We start from the raw sequence: 12,939 nt of genomic DNA, 5'->3' as shown, positions 1-12,939 counted from the left end.
GCATTACTTTATTTTCTAATGTTAAATCAACCTTGCATTTCAGTGATAAATTAAGTTGGTTCTGCTATACTATCCATGGTAAAATTGTTTATGTTCATTTTGAAAAATTTTGTTTAGAACTTTTGTGTATATATATATATATATATATATAATATATATAATATATTTGAATTAGAACTGAACGTTTGTCAGTTTTGTCCTTTATAGATTCATTATAAAGATTATGCTAGCTTCACACAGTAAAAAGAGCAGCGTTCTGTCATTTTAAAATCTCTGGAGGAGCTTTTGTAAGATAGAAATTACTGTTTCTTAAATGTTTCACAGGAAAGTTTGGGGGAAGGTGGCCTGTGGAGTAATAGGAAGACTGCAGTTCTTTTCTTTCTTCTTTAAACAGTTTAGTAACTTATATCTTTGCAGAAATGACTTTTATCTAAGATTTTAAATATATCGCTTAAGTTATTTATAATATACTTTTATCTCTTTTAACAGTAGCAACATCTGTAGTTAGCTCATCTTTCTGAATTCCTTATACTGGTTGTCTATGTCTTCTCTTTCCACTGATGATTACTGGAGATTTTTCATTTTAGGACTTTCAAAAAACTGAGTTTGGCTTTATTTATTCTTTTAGTATATGTTTATTTTATTATTTATTTTCTTCTTTTTTGAAGTCTTTAGGGTACTGTTTTTTCTAAATTCTTGATATAGATACTAAAATCACTAATTTTTAATTTTTCTTATTTTTCAGTTCATGCGTGCAATTGGATCTATATATTTCCTTCTAAGTAGAGTTTTAACTGTATCTGAAAATTTTCAGTATTGCAGAATTTTGTTATTGTTCAAAATATGTTTTATTTTCAGTTATGATTTCTTTGAGCCATTAGCCATTTAATGGTTTCTTAGTGTTAAAAATATTTAGTTTTTCTAGTTTTCTGTTTGCTTTGGTTTGAGTTGCATTGAAGCTAGAGGACACACTGTGTTGGACTTCAGTCCTTTGAAATTTATTAAGGTTTGTTTTGTGGCCTTACTATATGGACAAATTTTGAATATATACAAAGTTTTATATATATAATATATACATATCAACAATTGAAGAATACGCATTTTTTCATCTTTAGGAAATATGAATTCGAGGGTCTATTGGAATTTTCCTGCAGTGTTTGTGGTTAATAGTGCCTGATAAGGTCCTGTCCATTAAACTTTTATTTTTAGATAAAAGTCAACATTTTTAATTATATTGTTTGAAAACATATTTGATAATGATGTGTCAATGTAGGTTCATTGATTGTTAGCAAATGTATTACTCTGTTGTAGGATGTTGGTAATCGGGGAGTGCTGTGGACTGAATTGTAGAAGAGCAGTCTTACAGTGATGTCATGTCCCTGAAACCAGGTTTCCAGGCTGTAGGTCATTCAGGGGTTCCTGTGGTTTATATTTGTGAGAACTCGTTTTGACTTATTGGTGGTAATCTTGAGTATATACATTAAATCTTTGTGATATTAAGCCATATTAATCTGTAAAAGAGCAGATCAAAGGTCTGACAAATTGGAGTTTATATTAAGATACTTCGTGTTTCCTTTCTGGTAATGCTCTTTTCAAGTGAAGAGAATTAGTTCTGTAAGGTTCTCAGAGAGTAAAATAGAAGATCATCAACATACTCTGTAAGAGTGGATTACTGAGACGTGAATGTCTCTAAGTTTATAATTATTTGCAAGGAATAAGAGAGTACTTCTGTAAATCCTGGGGTATAACTATTCAAGTATATCGTTGATTTTCCCAAGTGAATTGCAAATAGATACATTAAGTCTGGGTATAAGTGTACACTAAAAAGTGCTGAGAATTGATCTAACACTAGAGAGTAAATAGCTATGTCAGTGATCAAGGAGAAAATGATATTGGGGTTAGGGAACACAGGAAGCAAGAAGCACAGTCTTTTAATGGCCTTTAAAACTTGCACAAAACAGTAGCTGCACCTATTTGTCTTTTCAATGAACAGAACAGAGTTAATACTAGGGCTAATACAGAGACTAATGAGTTGTCTCAGAAGGTACCAGATAGAATAGATGGTATTTCTCCCTTAGTGAGTATTGGGCTAATTTTACCAAGGACTCAGCCAGATCAATTGAGGCTGTAATAAGTTCAGCATCATTTATGTGCCCTACATCTGAACTGTTTTTAGCCCAGAAGCTCTTGGGAACAGATTCAGAGCTTAAGGTATCAATAGAGTAGGTATCAGGTAATAACATCTGTGCTATCATCAAACCACAGACTGGGGATTTTATTTAGAAAGTGGCTGTCTGATTCAACCTTAATTGAGGCACCTCATTTTAAAAATAGGTTTTGGGCCGGGCGCGGTGGCTCAAGCCTGTAATCCCAGCACTTTGGGAGGCTGAGGCGGGTGGATCACGAGGTCAGGAGATCGAGACCATCCTGGCTAACACGGTGAAACCCCGTCTCTACTAAAAATACAAAAAATTAGCCGGACGTATTGGCGGGCGCCTGTAGTCCCAGCTAGTCGGGAGGCTGAGGCAGGAGAATGGCGTGAACCCGGGAGGCGGAGCTTGCAGTGAGCCGAGATCGCACCACTGCACTCCAGCCTGGGGGACAGAGCAAGACTCCGTCTCAAACAAACAAAAAAAAACCAAAACAACAACAACAACAACAAAAAATACGTTTTGTACCAGCAGATTCACCAGAGTGAAATTTCTAGGTAGAGAAGCTTAGTGACTAGTGCAGTGTCCCAGAGTGATAGGAAGTAGTTGAGAAAAAGGCAAAGTTTGAAGGGTATTTGAGATTCTTACCCTGGAAAACTTTTTGTGACTCTAAGGAAGGCATAATAGAAAGGTCATAGGGTTAACAGCAAATGGAAGATAGTGTTTTTGCCAGTCACATGGATATTTATTTTTTTTTTTGGTGGTAAGGGCAATTTTGGGCAAAATGAACATATTATGTCCTTGGAGGATGTTATTTTGTTACACAAATTTGTCCTTTCTCTTTTGATATTCTATCTTTGGAATGAAGGCAGGTCTAATGTTCTTTCAGTGTCCCATTTTGTTATAATTTGAACAGATGTCTTTGTCTAGATTCGGCATGGAAGTGTCCTTTTTGCTTAATCCGATTAAGTATTATTTGGTCTTTAATTTTTCTGTTTCTCAACTCAAGGTATCTTCAGAGTTGTTTGCCAGCTCTTGTAATTCATACTGATCATCGTATCATCTGTTTATAGGAGGCAGATAGGAGACTTTTTATCTTCTGCTTCCTAACTATATCTGCCACCTCAGTTTTAAGAGTGTTAACAAAAAGATGCCTAGGACAGATATAATGTTCTCTGATTGAGGTTAGTGTAGTCTCTAAATGTGGTAGTGCCATGGTCTCTAAGTTCGGGGATTAATTTTATTTTTTCCTTTTTATAAGACTAAAGATTTTGCCAATTAGTTTGGATTGAAAAGATATCAGGGGTAGTTGCTAAGAGATATTATACTATTTTATATCCATTTTGTTATTCATTTCTGTTCAAACTTTGATACATATTTGATAAAATTTTGTAATCAAGTTACTCTGCTTTTTTTTTTCAAAAGAGATTTTGGTATCTCTGGGTCTCAAAGGAAGATACGTTAATTGGGGAGGGTGAGAGAGTCCTAGACTATACGACCCAAGGACAATTCCCAGTTCTTTACTGAATTCTTATTTTTCAGTGTGAGAGAAGAGTAGATCTTATAGTTCTGACCTTGACCAATATTTGAAACTACATTTCCAGTGGAGCTGGGATGATAATTCTTTCCCACTTACGTTAGAAGACATTGTGAGGCATTATGGACCAGTGAGATGGTTATGTTTAAAAAGAATAGGGGAGAGAGGAAAAGGTCCAGGGAAGGTGCAGAAAGAGGAACAGACCAAGTGGGAGGAGGAAACAAATATGCAGGCGGACCTATAGCAGGGAGGAAAACCCTGAGGTGGGTCAAGAGAAAGAAATGAGAGGTAAAGCTTGGATTGCAGATGCTCTAAGTTTTATTCGCCTTTTTTAAAGGCTCCTTAAAAGGAGAAATTTAAACTTTTTCGGTCTTTTAGAAGCTTCTTCATATGGATCTTAAAAATTCTGACAATTGGATATTTGAAGTCTTTGAGCCCTTTGATTCCAAGGCACCACATAGTGGATTATCATATTCATATTTCAAATTATCCAGTGTGGTCACTGAAGTTCTAAATTGCCCTTGACAAAATCCTGTCATAGCTTCAAATATTTGGTGCCTTTGGTCTCATGATATGAATACATGATCCAAACTGGACAACGACCCAGAGAACGATTCATGAGAACTCTGAATAGTGAAACAAATCAAATAAAGGCTTTTATCAAGGACAAATTAAGGATAAAAGATTAGGAGTTATCCATGTAAGAGGGTGAAGCCCATGCAGGAGCAAGGCAGGCTCATATATTCAGTTGCTGGGACTCAGAGGAGCAGACACATAAATGGAGGCAAACATGTATGTTCAGTATGCATTGTGTCACTGCAGGTTCATTACTTTTTCCAGTACTTGGAACTTTTCTGCTATGGATACCCATTAGAATAACTGGAAGCTCTTTAAAAATATCAATGCCAAGCACCACCCCAACCGTAGGGTGATTAATTTAGAATCAATATATATTTTTAAAATTTTTTTAATTGAGAAATAATGATTGTGTATATTTATGGGGTACATAGTGATATTTTGATACATATAATATATAGTGATCAGATATAATTTATATTGTTTAAAGCTCTCTAAGTGATTATAATATGTATCAGAACCTCTGCAATTCACTAAGCTGCTGTAAGAATTCAAACAATTCTCTTCCTAAATAGGAAAAGCCTGATTTGGGTTTTATATAAAAAAACTTATCTTAGTTTTCATGTTTTAATATGTCAGTTGCTTGACAAGTGATTTATCTTTGTGTAGTTCACCTAAGGAGTTTGTGAAAACGATGTGTATGACTCTGAGAAGAAAGGAAGAAGAAGAGTTTGGTGCTGACTTCTCTTTGAATGTTTGAACCATTCAGTGCTAGTGTAACTTAGCAAGATCATGGAAGCACACATTGTTATTCAACACTTCCCCGTCTTATGTGAAAAATCTGTATTCAAGATCAGAATGTGGTTTAATCTGTTCAATTATTTGCTTTGTAACTCTGGGATGGAGTATCTCTAGATATTTATTTCTTCTGCTGATTGTGATTACATCAGGATAGTGTTAGTAGTTTTTTATTAATAAGCTAGTCTGTCAATTAACATTATTCTTTGACTTTCTTTTTTTGCAGAACACTGTTAAATATTGACGAGTTTTAATTGTCATAACAACCATAGATGCAGAAAAGCAAGAATAATGGAAATAAGCATTTGCATTATTTCTGTTTCTTCCCTCCCTTCTTTTCTTTCTTCTATTCTTCCCTTCCTTTTTTCCTCCCTTCCTCTATCCTTCTTTCTTTTCTTTTCTTTCAACTTGTAACTGAATTCTGGCCAATAGGATGTGGACATGGGTTGTATGCCCTGCTGTGATGGTTAGTTTCATGTGTCAATTTAGTTAAGCTAAAGTAGTCAATGATTAAACAAACACTAATCTAGGTATTGCTGTGAAGATATTTTGTAGATGTAGTTGACATCTGCACACCAGCCTGGACAACAGAGTTAGACTCTATCTCAAAAAAAAAAAAAAAAAAAAAAAAAAGGCCGGGTGCAGTGGCTCACTCCTATAATCCTATCACTTTGAGTGGCCGAGGTGGGCAGATCACCAGGTCAAGAGATCGAGACCATCCTGGCCAACATAATGAAACCCCATCTCTACTAAAAATACAAAAATTATCTGGGCGTGATAGCATGTGTCTGTAGTCCTAGCTACTGGGGAGACTGAAGCAGAAGAATCGTTTGAACACGGGAGGCGGAGGTTGCAGTGAGCCGAGATCATGCCACTGCACTCCAGCCTGGTGACAGTGCAAGACTCCGTCTCAAAAAAAAAAAAAGTCTTTATTAAAATTATTTTGTTTATTTTATTTAAATTACTGCTTGATTTACCGAGAGGGATTATCCCTTTCATTATGGGGATTTGGGCAACTTTTTTAATGTCACAATATTGAGTTATTTTGTAATAGATTTATATACATTTTTAAGGAATAAAAAGATTTTGAGTTTTTTTGACAGAAAATTATGAGTAAAGATTTATGAGAAATGTTGACTAGAGAAATAACACACAAATTAAACCCATTATTTGTCTTTTAAAGAAATGTATATAACATATTTTTACTGTTATCTTTTCTATGTTTAGACATGTAAATACCTATACCATTCTGTTACAATTGCCTACAGTATTCAGTGAAGTAACATGCTGAATAGGTTTGTGGCCTAGGAGCAAAAGGCTGTGCCATAGGGCATAGGTGTGTACTAGGCTATAGTATCTAGGTTTGCATATATATACTTTTACGATGTTCACACAGTGACAAAATTGCCTAACAATGCATTTCTCAGACCATATTCCTGTCGTTAAGCCACACATGACTGTGTAAGCATTCTTCTTCGATGATTATTTGAATTATTCCTATATTTTTGTTGTTTGTTATTATGGGAAATCTATGAAAATTCTTGAATGTACTCTGGTTCCTCAGTAAAGACATTTTCTCAGGTATATACTAAAGAGAGGGTGTTGCTGGATATAGAATATATGCATATTCACATAGTGTATAGATGTTTTTGTTGATTCCAATCTTTACATCTTTAGTAACACATGGATTTGTCACATTTGTTAGGTTTTGCAAATTTGCTGGTATAAAATGTCGTCTTCATTGGTTGTAATTTTCATTTACTGGTTGCAAAGTATGTTGGGAACTTTTAATATAGTTATTGATCATTTTTGTTTTATCTCCTATTAATTACCCATTCATGTCTTCTGCCAATTTTTATATTTGGCCATTTATCTTTTTCTTATTGACTTTTAGAAAGCTTCTTTTTATCTTCTACTTAGATTTAGGGATATTTTATTTCCTTACTATGTCTTTTGGTGAACATTACTTCTGAATTTTGATGCAGTAAAATTTAGTGAGCATATATGTATTAATGTAGTTTGTGCCTTATTTTAAAAATATTTTTCTCTTGTGAGTTCGTAAATTTCTTGATATTATCTTATGAAACTTTGTTTGTCTTTCATATTTAAATATTCAGTCTATCCAGAATGACTTTTGCTATATGATATAATCAATTTTGTCCCTTTTCCTCTATGGTTTACCACTGTCCTAGTATTATTTATTAAAAATAATCACTTTTTTCCATAGATCGGGGTTAGAGGTTCAATTGTGTCTCCCCTTCAATTCATATGTTAAAGACCTAACCCCCAGCACCTCCGAATGTAACCTTATTTAGAAATAGAATCATTACAGATGAAGTTAGTTAAGAGGAGGTCATGCTGGCATAGGGGGTAACCTTAATGGAATATGACTGTGTCATTATACTAAAGGAAAGTTGGATACAGATACACATACTGGGAAAACACCAAGCAGAAGTAAAAATGATGCCTCTAGAAGCCAATAAATGCTATATGTTACCACCAGAACCTAGGTAAAAGGCATGGAAGAGATTCTGTCTCACAGCCTTCAGAAGTAACCAACTCTCTTCACAAAATTCTAGCTTCCAGAACTATGAGACAGTAAATGTCTTTGTTTAAGCCACCTGGTTAGTGGTACTTGGTTACTGCAGCCCTAGAAAACTGATAAAATCTGAAATGCCATTTCTCTCATAACAAAGTTCCTGTAATTGTAGGAGAGCTTTTTTGTCCTTCTATGTATATTTCCTTATATCTCAATGGTCAAAGCAACTGTTATGATTAAGCCTGACATCAGTGAGTGGAAAAGTACATTCTGCCCAAGAAGGAAGAGTATAGGGAATAAATATTTGCTGGTCAATAGTTCCACTTATCGCAGAGAACTTTTTCATTCTTTTTATAACTGATTTTTTTTAGGATATGCCATAATTTATTCATGGGCATATGGGTTGTTTGCATTCGTTTATTAATATAATCCCAAGATAATAAATACTCTTGTACATACATCATTTTTCACATATCCAAGCATAGCTGTAGGGGGTATTCTTGGATGAGGGATAGGTGAAAATTGTATGCCTTTGTAATTTTGATACCTATTGCTGAATTATTCTACATTGAAGAGCTAGCAATTGTACTCCCATAAGCAATGAACAGAGAATAGCTATTTCCCCCAAAATCTATACTATACAACTTTTAAAATTTTGCCTGTCGCTTATTTGAATAATAGAATCTCAGAGCATTTGTAGTTTTTTCTTCACTTGTATTTCTGCTTTGTTCTTGGCCTCTTTACCTCTCCCCCTTTTACGACCTTTTCATGATTAAAAATATTAATTTTCTAAAGTTATGTTTGTTTCCATCATATTTCTACACGTGGAATCTTAGTTTATTTTAATAAGTCAAAGCATGAATAAAGTATGTAGTTTAGCTAATAGCAATGCCCAAAGTTGATTCCTTAGTTGTGACAAATGTATTCTTGTAGTGTAAGATGTTAACAGTAGAAGAAATTGGGTAAGGAATATATGGGAACTTTGTACTATCTTGGCAACTTTTCTGTTAATCTAAGACTATTCTACAATTAAAACTTTATTTAAATTTCAAAATCAACGCAAATATGTCTTAAAAGAGGAATTTCATTTAAATAAATTCCAGGGATACATCTAACAACCAGGCCATAATTATTGAAAGAACAGATGATATAATTTCTTCCTATTTAAAAAATAGACAAGTTAACTGGTGAACAAAAATAGAATTTATCTGGTGAACACAAACTCAGAACAAAGATTGTTGGACGATATTAAAAATTACAAAATAAAAATTGTTAGATGATATTAAAGATTTTTCTGAAACCATCTTCTCTCAATAAGTATTTTAGACATAACCATAATGTTCAACTTTGCCTTCTTTAGCTAAGGTCCTTGGATAACAGATCTCCTTTCTCTATGTTTCCATAGCAGACCATCTGCCTCTGTTCACAAAATCTCTTTGCAGAATAGTTAAAATAAATCGAGCTTCCTGTTAAATCATTATAATTCTTCCAGTTCTACTTCCCTAAGATTATTCCTTAACCATCGTTTTCACGTTTCAGGTTTCCACTTCTTTTTCTCCATTTGAAACTCATTCTAATCTGTACAGATTTATATACATTCTAACTAATTTTAGCAAGAAATTTCCTAGATATGGGCGAAAAACTATTCATGTAGGATTTTGAGGCATTTTGTTAGATTACTCTATATAATATTTGCATCAATATTTGTTCTCAAAAGGAGGAGGTAGGAATGCTCATTTCCTGATATAATTCATAATAATTTTTAATAAATGGTAATTATCTTACTATTTATTATATTTTAAGATAGCCAAGTTAACATTTATATCTATTAGTCTTTAATATTAATTTGCTGAGGACTTGTGAAGCTAAATGTATTTTTATATGTTTGTCATTTTTACCTTTCCTGGTAAATTGCCTGATTTTGTTTTTGCCCAGGCATTTTTGTAAACTTGATTAATTTGTGGACAATTCTCTTATCGCTGAGAAAATCTGTTTTGTGAGCCTGAGGGCCTGGGCAGTGGTGAATTCACCTAGAGAAATATCTCAAGCTCCTGACCTCCCCAGTCAATACATTACTTTAAACTGTGGTCCTTGACATTTGAAATTAGAAGAAAAAATGTTACATCTTGCCTTTCTACTCTGCTCTACATCCAGGACTTTTCCAGATCTTACCACCTGTTCTCTTTCCAACAACTGCAGAAATTTCTTGTTCTTACAATTAGCCACCTCCCAATCTTATTTTTTTCCTTCAAAAGTAATGCCCGTAAGCACTGGAAATAAATATGGCCATTTCATTTTAATTGTCAACCTGTTTGTGCGGAGGTCTCCATCTTCCTTGAATCGCAATTCAGGAAATATGTTATTTTGGTTCTCACTCTAAAATGTTTCTTTTAAAAGTTTCTGAGAGAATAAGTGATGTTAATTCAAACTGTCTCTAAAGAGCATATGTACTACAGTAAAATTTTATTTTTGTCCTTTAGCTGAAAAACTGGACTAGAGTGCTGGATATTGCTGATTCTTCTTTTATTCTCAATAAAAATAAAATCTGTGCCCAAATATTGTTTCTCAAAGCTGAGGATTTTTTTTCTTTTTTTTTTTTTTGGTCCTTTGTGTTACATATTTACTTGCTTCTCTCATTCCTTTCCCACATGGATTTTGAAGTCTTTTGAAATTCTCCTTGATATTTATTGTTGCCTTCCCTCAACACTCTATGTGCGTGGCTAGTAAGAAATAATTCACAGAATCTCAAAAGTTCTTCAGTCACTGTCTTGAAGCAGAACGTTATTTAAATATATTTTAGAAGAGCTATTTGTAAAATGATAATGGATGTCATACTAGGCTTTATGGATGTTCTATATAGACAGTAGATTTAGTCTTAGAAACTGTAGTGTTACCATTTTCAGATATTGACTAAGCTGTGGCAATTCTTCTCTAACAAAAAGAGATCATGTGAACATAACACAGCAGGTAAAAGTTTCTGAGTTTTGTGCTGAACCTAGACCAAAAGGCCACAATAAAGTAAGATTTAGTGGGCATGTACTTCCCATGTCCTCCTCTCCTTTTACCACAAAGGTTTGATCAACCCCTTCCTGTAATTTCAACCCTAAGCTCTAACCGTAAGGATTTTCCAAAAGAGAGAGTACTTATTCTAACACAGTGGAAAAGTGTCCTATAATTTTCACTTGTTCTCGTGTATCCTCTCCTGATATGGTTAATTTGTCCATGCCTAATCTTAATATGAGACATAAAAATTTTGATTACTTTCTTAGTTACTATGGTTGACAATTTTATTGACTTAGGGGCTTCAAAAACTTCAATTAAGTGTATTAAAAAGTTGGGATTTCTTGGGACCCTTGGTATCAAGGAATCTATGACTTCATGATTTTCTCCTTTACTTAAAATAATTATTTTTCCTGGGTCTACTTCAAAGCCTTCCCTTGTCTTTCAGAGCTTTTGGCATAACAACAGAACTTTTATGTCTTTTCCAAAGGATTTTTTACGCTAGCTTTTATTAGAAAGTTATGTTGGGCCACTTTTTTATAGAATTCTATATCTTGCTACATTTAGCTGTTTTAAGCCTAGGAAAGTCTTATTGTGTTAGTCTGTTTGCATTGCTATAAAGGAAAACCTGAAACTGGGTAACTTTATAATAGAGATTTATTTTGGCTCATGGTTCTGTAGGCTGTACCTGAAGCATAGTGCTGGCATCTGCCTCCGGTAAGGACCTCAAGAAGCTTCCAGTCATGGCAGAAGGTGAAGGGGAGCCAGCATGTCACGTGGCGAGAGGAGCAAGAGGGGTAGGATTTCTAGGCTCTTTTTAACAACCAGCTTTTGTGTGAACTACCAGAGTGATACCTCACCCATTACCATGGGCATAGCATCAAACCATTCATGAAGTATTGTGTCAGTCCATTCTCACGTTGCTCTAAAGAACTGCCTGAGACTGGGTAACTTATAAAGGAAGGAGATTTAATTAACTCGCAGTTCTGCATGGCTGGGGAGGCCTCAGGAAACTTACAATCATGGCAGAAGGGGAAGCAAGCACATCCTTCTTCTTGGTGGCAGGAGAGAGAAGTGCAGAGCAAAGGGGGAAAAAGCCCCTAATAAAACTATCAGATTTTGTAAGAACTCACTCACTATCATGAGAACAGCATAGGGGAACCGCCCTCATAATCTAACCACCCCCATAAGGTCCCTCCCCCAAGATATGGGGATTACAATTCAGATTACAATTCAAGATGAGGTTTGGTGGGGACACAGAGTCAGATCATATCATTCTGCACCTGGCCCCTCCCAAATCTCATCTTTCACACCTTTCAAAACACAATCATGCCTTCCCAGTGGTTCCCCAAAGCCTTATCTGTTTCTACATTAACCCAAAAGTCCAAGTCTATAGTCTCATCTGAGACAAGCCCAGTCCCTTCCACCCATGAACCTGTAAAATCAAAAGCGAGTTAATTACTTCCTAGATACAATGGAGGTACAGGGATTGGATAAGTACACCCATTCCAAATGGGAAAAATTGGCCAAAACAAAGGGGCTACAGGCTCCATGCAAGTCTGAAATCCAACGAGGCTGTAATGAAACCTTAAAGCTCTGAAATAATCTCCTTTGACTCCATGTCTCACATTCAGGTCACACTGATGCAAGAAGTGGGCAGCCTTGGGTAGCTATATACCCCCATGATCCAAAAATCTCTTACTAGGCCCCACCTCCAATACTGGGAATCACATTTAAACATGAAATTTGAAGGGGACAAATATCCCAACCCTATCACCTGTCACTAAGTCTTCATGGAGGTACAATTAAAGGGGAATGCAAGCTGTTATCCATGACCAATTTTTGATTTTCTTTATTCTCTTGTTTGTATTTTTCTGGTGCACATTATATTTTTTTTCAGATATTGCAAATACAAACAAGTAAAAAATTAGAAGATAGGAAAGAGGTTGGAAAATGATACCAAGTCTTCTAGTAGCAATAGACGATCCAGATTGGATCCTTTCAGAAATTAGATACTTATGCTTTTAAAATAAGCCCTCATGGTATCTTCTTCTGGCATTCTTTCTTTACATCTCCTGCTTTTGTGAAGGGCCTTTATAAAACCTTGCACGTATTTTTATCATGAATACTCTATTATAATTGTTTGTTTCTGTTTCCTTGATGAAGCTGCATTTATTAAATTTAGGTCTGCATCATACGTTACTGCATTCTAAGCTTCTAGCATAATACTTTTATATAGTAAACACAAACCAAGTGTTATCTGTTAAAAGTAATGGTTTTTGAGGGCTTTTCTCATGTCCTAATTGAGTACTACCCAAATGGAATTCTCATTTAATCCT

General features: G+C 34.8%; 1 long non-coding RNA gene across 1 annotated transcript in view; it reads left to right on the top strand.

The window, feature by feature from the left end:
• LOC134731403 (uncharacterized) overlaps positions 1–11,430 on the top strand; it is a 503,756-nt gene extending 492,326 nt beyond the window's left edge. Inside the window, exon 4 of the long non-coding RNA XR_010113622.1 lies at positions 11,282–11,430. This is a non-coding gene — a long non-coding RNA (uncharacterized lncRNA). The remainder of the gene's footprint in view (positions 1–11,281) is intronic.
• The last annotated feature ends 1,509 nt before the right edge of the window (positions 11,431–12,939 follow it).

Source organism: Symphalangus syndactylus, chromosome 9 (assembly GCF_028878055.3).
Source record: "Symphalangus syndactylus isolate Jambi chromosome 9, NHGRI_mSymSyn1-v2.1_pri, whole genome shotgun sequence".
Lineage (NCBI taxonomy): Eukaryota > Metazoa > Chordata > Mammalia > Primates > Hylobatidae > Symphalangus > Symphalangus syndactylus.
This window is presented reverse-complemented; position numbering and strand designations above follow the sequence as displayed.